Here is a 9,387-nt window from a genome sequence, read left to right on the forward strand (position 1 = left end):
CCCTTCACGGTCACTTACGAGAGTGAGATCTGATAGATATGATAAGATAATATTTTTGGTATTTTTATGATAAAGAGAAATAAAGATGCAAAGTAAAATAAATGGCAATAAAAATAGCTAAGTGTTGGAAGATTAATATGATGGAAAATAGACCCGGGGGCCATAGATTTCACTAGTGGCTTCTCTCAAGAGCATAAGTATTACGGTGGGTGAACAAATTACTGTCGAGCAATTGATTCTGCATCTACTACTATTACTCCACACATCGACCGCTATCCAGCATGCATCTAGAGTATTAAGTTCATAAGAACAGAGTAATGCTTTAAGTAAGATGACATGATGTAGAGGGATAAACTCATGCAATATGATATAAACCCCATCTTTTTATCCTCGATGGCAACAATACAATACGTGCCTTGCTGCCCCTGCTGTCACCGGGAAAGGACACTGCAAGATTGAACCCAAAGCTATGCACTTCTCCCATTGCAAGAAAGATCAATCTAGTAGGCCAAACCAAACTGATAATTCGAAGAGACTTGCAAAGATAACCAATCATACATAAAAGAATTCAGAGGAGATTCAAATATTGTTTATAGATAATCTTGATCATAAACCCACAATTCATCGGATCTCGACAAACACACCACAAAAGAAGATTACATCGAATAGATCTCCAAGAGAATCAAGGAGAACTTTCTATTGAGATCCAAAGAGAGAGAAGAAGCCATCTAGCTAATAACTATGGACCCGAAGGTCTGAGGTAAACTACTCACACATCATCGGAGAGGCTATGGTGTTGATGTAGAAGCCCTCCGTGATCAATGCCCCCTCTGGCGGAGCGCCGGAAAAGGCCCCAAGATGGGATCTCACGGGTACAGAAGGTTGCGGCGGTGGAAATAGGGTTTTGGCTCCGTATCTGATGTTTCCAGGGTATATGGGTATATATAGGAGGAAGAAGTACGTCGATGGAGCAACATGGGCCCCATGAGGGTGGAGGGCGCGCCTGGGGGGGGGGGGGGTAGGCGCTCCCCCTGCCTCGTGCCTTCCTCGTTGATATCTTTATGTAGACTCCAAGTCCTCTGGATCACATTTGTTCCGAAAATCACGTTCCCAAAGGTTTCATTCCGTTTGGACTCCGTTTGATATTCTTTTCCTTCGAAACACTGAAATAGGCACAAAAACAGCAATTCGGGCTGGGCCTCCGGTTAATAGGTTAGTCCCAAAAATAATATAAAAGTGTATAATAAAGCCCATTAAACATCCAAAATAGAATATAATATAGCATGGAACAATAAAAAATTATAGATACGTTGGAGACGTATCAAGCATCCCCAAGCTTAATTCCTGCTCGTCCTCGAGTAGGTAAATGATAAAAACATAATTTTTGATGTGGAATGCTACTTAGCATAATTTTCAATGTAATTCTCTTATTTGTGGTATGAATATTCAGATCCGAAAGATTCAAGATAAAAGTTTAATATTGACATAAAAAATAATAATACTTCAAGCATACTAACTAAGCAATTATGTCTTCTCAAAATAACATGGCCAAAGAAAGTTATCCCTACAAAATCATATAGTCTGGCTATGCTCTATCTTGATCACACAAAGTATTTAATCATGCACAACCCCGATGACAAGCCAAGCAATTGTTTCATACTTTTGGTGTTCTCAAACTTTTTCAATCTTCACGCAATACATGAGTGTGAGCCATGGACATAGCACTATATGTGGAATAGAATGGTGGTTGTGGAGAAGACAAAAAGGAGAAGATAGTGTCACATCAACTAGGCATATCAATGGGCTATGGAGATGCCCATCAATAGATATCAATGTGAGTGAGTAGGGATTGCCATGCAACGGATGCACTAGAGCTATAAGTATATGAAAGCTCAACAAAAGAAACTAAGTGGGAGTGCATCCAACTCGCTTGCTCACGAAGACCTAGGGCATTTTTAGGAAGCCCATCATTGGAATATACAAGCCAAGTTCTATAATGAAAAATTCCCACTAGTATATGAAAGTGATAACATAGGAGACTCTCTATCATGAAGATCATGGTGCTACTTTGAAGCACAAGTGTGGAAAAGGATAGTAGCATTGTCTCTTCTCTCTTTTTCTCTCATTTTCTTTTGTTTCGGCCTTTTATCTTCTTTTTTTGGCCTCTTTTTTTCGTCCGGAGTCTCATCCCGACTTGTGGGGGAATCATAGTATCCATCATCCTTTCCTCACTTGGGATAATGCTCTAATAATGATGATCACCACACTTTTATTTACTTACAACTCAAGAGTTACAACTCAATACTTAGAACATAATATGACTCTATGTGAATGCCTCCGACGGTGTTCCGTGATATGCAATGAATCAAGAGTGACATGTATGAAAGAATTATGAACAGTGGCTTTGCCACAAATACGATGTCAACTACATGATCATGCAAAGCAATATGACAATGATGAAGCGTGTCATAGTAAACGGAACAGTGGTAAGTTGCATGGCAATATATCTCGGAATGGCTATGGAAATGCCATGATAGGTAGGTATGGTGGCTGTTTTGAGGAAGGTATATGATGGGTGTATGATACGGGCGAAAAGTGCGCGGTATTAGAGAGGCTAGCAATGGTGGAAGGATGAAATGTGCGTATAATCCATGGACTCAACATTAGTCATAAAGAACTCATATACTTATTGCAAAAATCTAAAAGTTATCAAAGCAAAGAATTACGCGCATGCTCCTAGGGGGATAGATTGGTAGGAAAAGACCATCGCTCGTCCCGGACCGCCACTCATAAGGAAGACAATCAATAAATAAATCATGCTCCGACTTCATCACATAACGGTTCACCATACGTGCATGCTACGGGAATCACAAACTTTAACACAAGTATTTCTCAAATTCACAACTACTCAACTAGCATGACTCTAATATCACCATCTTCATATCTCAAAACAATTATCAAGCATCAAACTTCTCATAGTATTCAACACACTCATAAGATTTTTTTTACTAATCTTGGATGCCTATCATAATTAAAGCAAATTACCATGCTGTTTTGTAGGAATCTCAAAATAATATAAGTGAAGCATGAGAGAACAATAGTTTCTATAGAACAAATCCACCACCGTGCTCTAAAAGATATAAGTGAAGCACTAGAGGAAAAACTATATAGCTCAAAAGATATAAGTGAAGCACATAGAGTATTCTAATAAATTCCGAATCATGTGTGTCTCTCTCAAAAGGTGTGTACAGCAAGGATGATTGTGGTAAACTAAAAATCAAAGACTCAAATCATACAAGACGCTCCAAGCAAAACACATATCATGTGGTGAATAAAAATATAGCTCCAAGTAAAGTTACCAATGGACAAAGACGAAAGAGGGGATGCCTTCTGGGGCATCCCCAAGCTTTGGATTTTTGGTGTCCTTAGATTATCTTGGGGTGCCATGGGAATCCCCAAGCTTAGGATCTTGCCACTCCTTGTTCCATAATTCATCAAATCTTTAACCAAAACTTGAAAACTTCACAACACAAAACACAACAGAAAATCTCGTGAGCTCCGTTAGCAAAAGAAAACAAAACACCACTTCAAGGTACTGTACTGAACTCATTCTTTATTTATATTGGTGTTAAACCTACTTTATTCCAACTTCTCTATGGTTTATAAACTCTTTTACTAGCCATGGATTCATCAAAATAAGCAAACAACACACGAAAAACAGAATCTGTCAAAAACAGAACAATCTGTAGTAATCTGTAACTAACGCAAACTTATGGAACTCAGAAAAATCTACCAAAATAGGACGACCTAAACAATTTGTTTATTGATCTTCTTAAATTGGAATGAATATTTTATAATGTTCTGGTGATTTTAAACAATTGTTTTCGTGAACCGAGAGTTTCTGGAATTTTCAGCAAGATCAAATAACTATCATCCAAGAAGATCCTTGTCGGTGTACAAAAATAGGGGCACGCTTTTGTACCCCTTTACCTGTGCACGGGCAGTCGGAGCCGCGCCCACGACCACACCAAGCAGAACAGGGGAGGTGAGCCAAGGTAAGACCGAAGCCCAAGACAATCAAAGCAACGCCAAGGCCAAGACCACAAAGAGCAGAGGGACGAAGCAGGTTCCCCCGGCAAGACCCTTGCCGGGCGGCCTCGGCGGCCCCGGCAAGACCCTTGCCAGGACAGCTCGCCCACACCAGCAGAGCGAGCCACCCTTGAGCCCACGGCCCCCAGCGCCGTCATCAGAATGGGGCCAGGGATCGGGAAGGCACCTCTGTGGTGGCATGCAGATCTTTGTGAAGACATATTCAAGATCAGATTAGGATCAGAAGATTACGATTCTCGGCAAGATCCCTGCCGAGGAAGGCCACCAGACCCCCGGCAAGGTCCTTGCCGGGGACGACAACGCGCCATGGCAAGACCCTTGCCGGGCCACCCGGCGACGCCCTCGCCAAGGACGCCAGCGAGGCCACCGCCAGGCCCGCACCAACCAAGCTTCCACCACTGTTCACATGCAGCTGCCAGCCCAACCAGCTGGGCGGGCACCTGCGTGGCAACATGCAGCTCCCAGGCAACTCATCAAGCACCTGCGTGGCGGCATGCAGATCTTCGTGAAGGCTCCGCCACTGCGCCACCTTAGCTGCCTGCCTGCCTACATGGCACCATGCACCTCACTGGCCAGGGCGCGTGTCAAGGCGAGGAGGAGCGGCGACGGACGGGACGGACCTCGCCCCCGTCCCCAATAAAGCAAGGGGACACCTAAGATATGCATTAAATGCGTCTTGTCCTATAATATGAGCGATAATCTCGGAGCACTGTACGCCTTTCCACCTCCTGTGTGTCACTGTGGCAGCCCCTTTCAACTATAAAAGGAGGCCCATGGGATACTGGAGAAGGATTCGGCTCTTTCGAACCACGCACTGACCACAGCTAGTTCGAGAGCTCAAGAACTCTCAGGAATACACCCAGCAAAGCAGGAATAGGGTTTTACGCATCTCGCGGCCCGATCCTGGGTAAACGATCCTTGTGCTGTCTACTAGCCCTGCTCTCCTCACAACCCTGCGCCTCGGCAACCGTAGTAGGGATTCTTGTGATCCCATAGGTGTCGTTCCACACCGACATCTTCGGTGCGCCAGGTAGGGGGTGCAATTGTGAGAATCTGGTTTGGTAGTTAGCCAAGCAGTTCTTCGTCGCCATGGCTCCTAAGAAGAAGACGGCCATGGCGATCGGCTCGTTGGGAGCCGAACGGCCCGTGCCGGTGCGGACGAGTAGTGGACCGGCCGCAGACAGGACCCGGGCCGCATCCCGCGAGCACCAGCATCACCCAGGCAGTCGGAGCCTATTGAGCGGCGTTGTTCGCGCACCAAACGACCAGCTACACGTCGCCGGATCCAAAGACGGGGCTGGGCCCCCCGCAGGCGGCGTGGGGCCCTCCAGGAGTGTTACTGTGCCACCCCTGGGCGGCGCAGCGACCTCCAGGACGCCCACACGGCGACCACCGCGCACTCTTCCCATGGTGTGCGCGCCGAGTAGCGTCACCACGTCGGTGACCCTGGGCACCGCCGTGGGAAGAGCCATGTGCGTCATCCGCAAGATGAAGGGGTTCAGCACGCTCGCTGAAGCGCTGGCAAAAATGGCACGCAGCCGCTGGGTCGTAACGGAGCTCCTTCTAATGTAGTTAGAAGTCGAAGCGCGCTGCAATCCATGCAGTTGTCACCGCCGCCCACGCCAGTAGAAGCTTTGGCGCGCGCAGCTGCTCCTCGACTTCCCTCCTGCTGCAGAGAAGCTCGATGAGTGGAGGGCCACCATCCGAAGCCTCGTCGCCATTGCAAACAAAGACGATCCACGACTGGCGGGGCCCTCGGATCGGCGCTCCACCGAGCCACCACATGCTGGCGCTGGGAGGACCGAGGGAGCTGCGGCCATGGTGCACTCTCCTCCTCCTCGCCAGCTGATGAAGCTATGTACCTAGGGTAGGGTCACGGACCTGTCCAGGATACCCTCCCCAAGGACATCTCTAAAAGAACCAGAAACTTTTGAAGAAGAATCATCATCCACTCGACCATGAAGCAATGTTCCACTCGACAATCTTGAAGACACTCGACCGCGTAGACAATCACTCGACTACCAGGAGGTCTAAAGCCACTCTGCTCTGCAATGGTCGGGAATTAAGTCATAGCTTTAATGGTCATTATGTATCTTTATTACTGGCGTTACCAGTAACGCTCCTCTCTTAATGTATATTGAACCCTGTGTAACGGAGGGGAGCTGGGGTCCTGGCGCACTCTATATAAGCCACCCCCTCCTCTGGGACAAGGGTTCGCACCCCCTGTAACTCACACGCTCATAATCCAGTCGACCGCCTCCAGGCTCCGAGATGTAGGGCTATTACTTCCTCCGAGAAGGGCCTGAACTCGTAAGCCTTGCGTGTACAACTCTTCCATAGCTAGGATCTTGCCTCTATATTTCTACCCCCATTCTACTGTGAGACTTAGAACCATGACAGTTGGCGCCTACCTTGGGGCAGGTGTCTTAGCGACTTGTTGGAGAAGTTGCAATTTTTACGATCCCCTTCATCATGGTTTCAGGTGGAGGTTTGGCTGAGGGCCGCAAGATCCATCTCGGCGCGCTCGTGTTCATCACCGACGACTCCGCTTGGCTTCGGGAGGCTCCACTCAACGTCAACGCACTCCCCGTCCACGGGGCGACGCACTTTCGTGTGTGCGTCCGCGGTGTCCTCCTGCGGCAGCCGTCGACCCAGTATCGGTCGGCTCCTGTGGCATCCTCCCTCCCTGTCGCCCACCGGCACAAGCGTTCTGGTCAATCAAGGCTTCAGCGGTGGGTGAGGCATGCGGTGGCTCGCCGGTCGGCCAGCCCCCAAGTGGCGGCGATCGAGCCCGACGAATCTCTCTACGGCCTGTTCGACCTGTCGACTGGCTCCACAGAGACTGCATCCGAGTGCGATAGCAGTGATCCCACGGCGGAGGTCCTGATGGTCGATGGACCTCGCAGTCCTCCCGGCTTCCCCCGCGCCGACGGTGGCGACGGCGGAGGCGATCTATCGCATGCCCATGAGGAGTACCTCCCTGAGCCCCTCTCTTCACAGCAGAGGGAAGAACTTCATCGCCGGAACATGGATGCACTTCACACTCCTATCGTTGGAGAAACCCTCGAGGACCAGGCCTTGGAGGACGCGTGCCTGGCCAACTTGGCTGAGCGCACTCGACTGGAGAATCTCCAGCGTGTACTCGACGAGCGTGCGCGTCAACGGGTTCCAGAATCCAGTCAACGTCAACTCTTTCCACCTCTGACTCAGGTATATCGAACTCCGATCCAGAATCTTACAACTGTAGCTCGAATAGCAGAGTCAATTCAGCCCTCCCAATCAGAAGCTGGTAGAGGTCTAATGCAGATCAGAGCTTTACTTCGGGCAGCAGGAGAACAGAATACAACTGTGTCACAGTCGCGGAATAGGATCCATAGCAGGTCCGTTATTGCAGATACAGTCTAGTCGGCTCACAGCCCAAGATCGCCCCCAAGGCGTGAGGGACGTGGAGACCGGCGCGATTAGTACAGAAATTGCGAGCAGTATGATCACCGACTCGATCATGACGATCGTCGTCGGGTGCCCACACCTCCCCCAAGGAGTGGGTCGTACATACCTCGGCAGCATGATGACAGACGCCCTAACAGTGTTGGGCGAAGGATTCCAGCCGACCCCAGGGAGCCAGGCTTTGCTGCGAGATCTATTCTCGTTCAGGGTTTGGTCGACAGAAACAGAGCTCACCGGGAAGGTCATGATAGAGATTTACCAACCAGCAGCAGAGTGCATGTCTCAGGTCCAGAATGCTTCAGCAGAGCCATTAGGGCCGCGGTGATTCCTCCCAACTTCAGGTTGGCGACTAGAGTCAGTAAGTTCACTGGTGAGTCCAAGCCTGACACTTGGCTTGAGGACTACCGAGTGGCTGTTCAGATTGGCCGCGGCAATGATGAAGTGGCCATGAAACACCTTCCTCTGATGTTGGAAGGATCGGCCAGAGCATGGCTGAATCAATTAGCACCCAGCAGCATTTACAGTTGGGAAGATCTTGCCCGAGTATTTGTCAGAACTTTTGAATTGACATGCAAGCGACCAGCAGGGTTGACAGAGCTGCAGTCTTGTGTACAGAAGACCAATGAAACTTTGAGGGATTATATCCAGAGATGGATCACGTTGCATCATACGGTGGAGAATGTGTCTGATCACCAAGCAGTTTGTGCCTTCAAAGAAGGCGTTAAGTATCGGGAGTTGAATCTGAAGTTCGGTCGGACCGGAGACATGTCTCTGAGCCGAATGATGGAGATTGCCACCAAGTATGCTAATGGTGAAGAGGAGGATCGGCTCCGGAGTGGCAAGCACAAAACAGTCACCCATGAAATCGGAGGAGGAAACTATAGTCAGAAGCAGAAGCGTAAAGCTGAGCCAGCTGCTCCTGGAGAAACCTTAGCCGTGACTCAGGGAAAGTCCAAAGGGAAGCCCAAAGGGCCATGGAACCCTAAGAAAATAAAAGATCAAGATGGAAATGATGTGCTGGATTTCCATGCCAAATCCACACAAAGAAAGATGAAGAGGGTAAAATCATTTACCCGAAGCATACCACTCGACAGTGTCGGCTCCTAATCCAGCAGTTCCGAGAGAAACAACCCAAAGACAAGGAAAAAGAGTCAGACAAAGTTGAGGATAAGGAGGAAAGTGACGATGGTTACCCTCATGTCAATTCCACTCTAATGATTTTCGTTGACATCTAGAGAAAAAGTCGACTGAAAGTCATCAACAGAGAGGTGAACATGGTCGCTCCGGCGACACCCAGTTATTTGAAATGGTCTCAGACTGCTATCACATTCGACCAGTCCGATCACCCGGCGCACATAGCTACCCCTGGGAGGCAAGCTTTTGTGGTCGATCCAGTTGTCGAAGGCACTCGACTGACTAAAGTTCTGATGCATGGTGGCAGTGGCCTGAATATTTTGTATGCGGAGATGCTGAAAGGGATGGGCATTCCGATGTCCAGACTTAGTGAAAGCAATATGAGTTTCCATGTAGTCATTCCAGGCAAGAAGGCTGAATCACTCGGTCAGATTGCTCTTAATGTAGTTTTCGGTGATTCTAAGAATTACCGCAAAGAGAAGTTGACATTTGAAGTTGTGGATTTCCAGAGTGCTTATCACGCTATTCTGGGCAGGCCAGCTTATGCACGTTTTATGGCTCGACCATGCTATGTGTACCTCAAACTAAAGATGCCTGGTCCTAAGGGTGTGATCACTATCACTGGCAATAGAAAGAAGGCAGAAGAGTGCTTCCAGAAGGGCTCGAAGATCGCCGACGCGCAGATGGCAGTAGTGG

This window comes from Triticum aestivum, chromosome 5A, assembly GCF_018294505.1.
Source record: "Triticum aestivum cultivar Chinese Spring chromosome 5A, IWGSC CS RefSeq v2.1, whole genome shotgun sequence".
NCBI classification, from domain to species: domain Eukaryota; kingdom Viridiplantae; phylum Streptophyta; class Magnoliopsida; order Poales; family Poaceae; genus Triticum; species Triticum aestivum.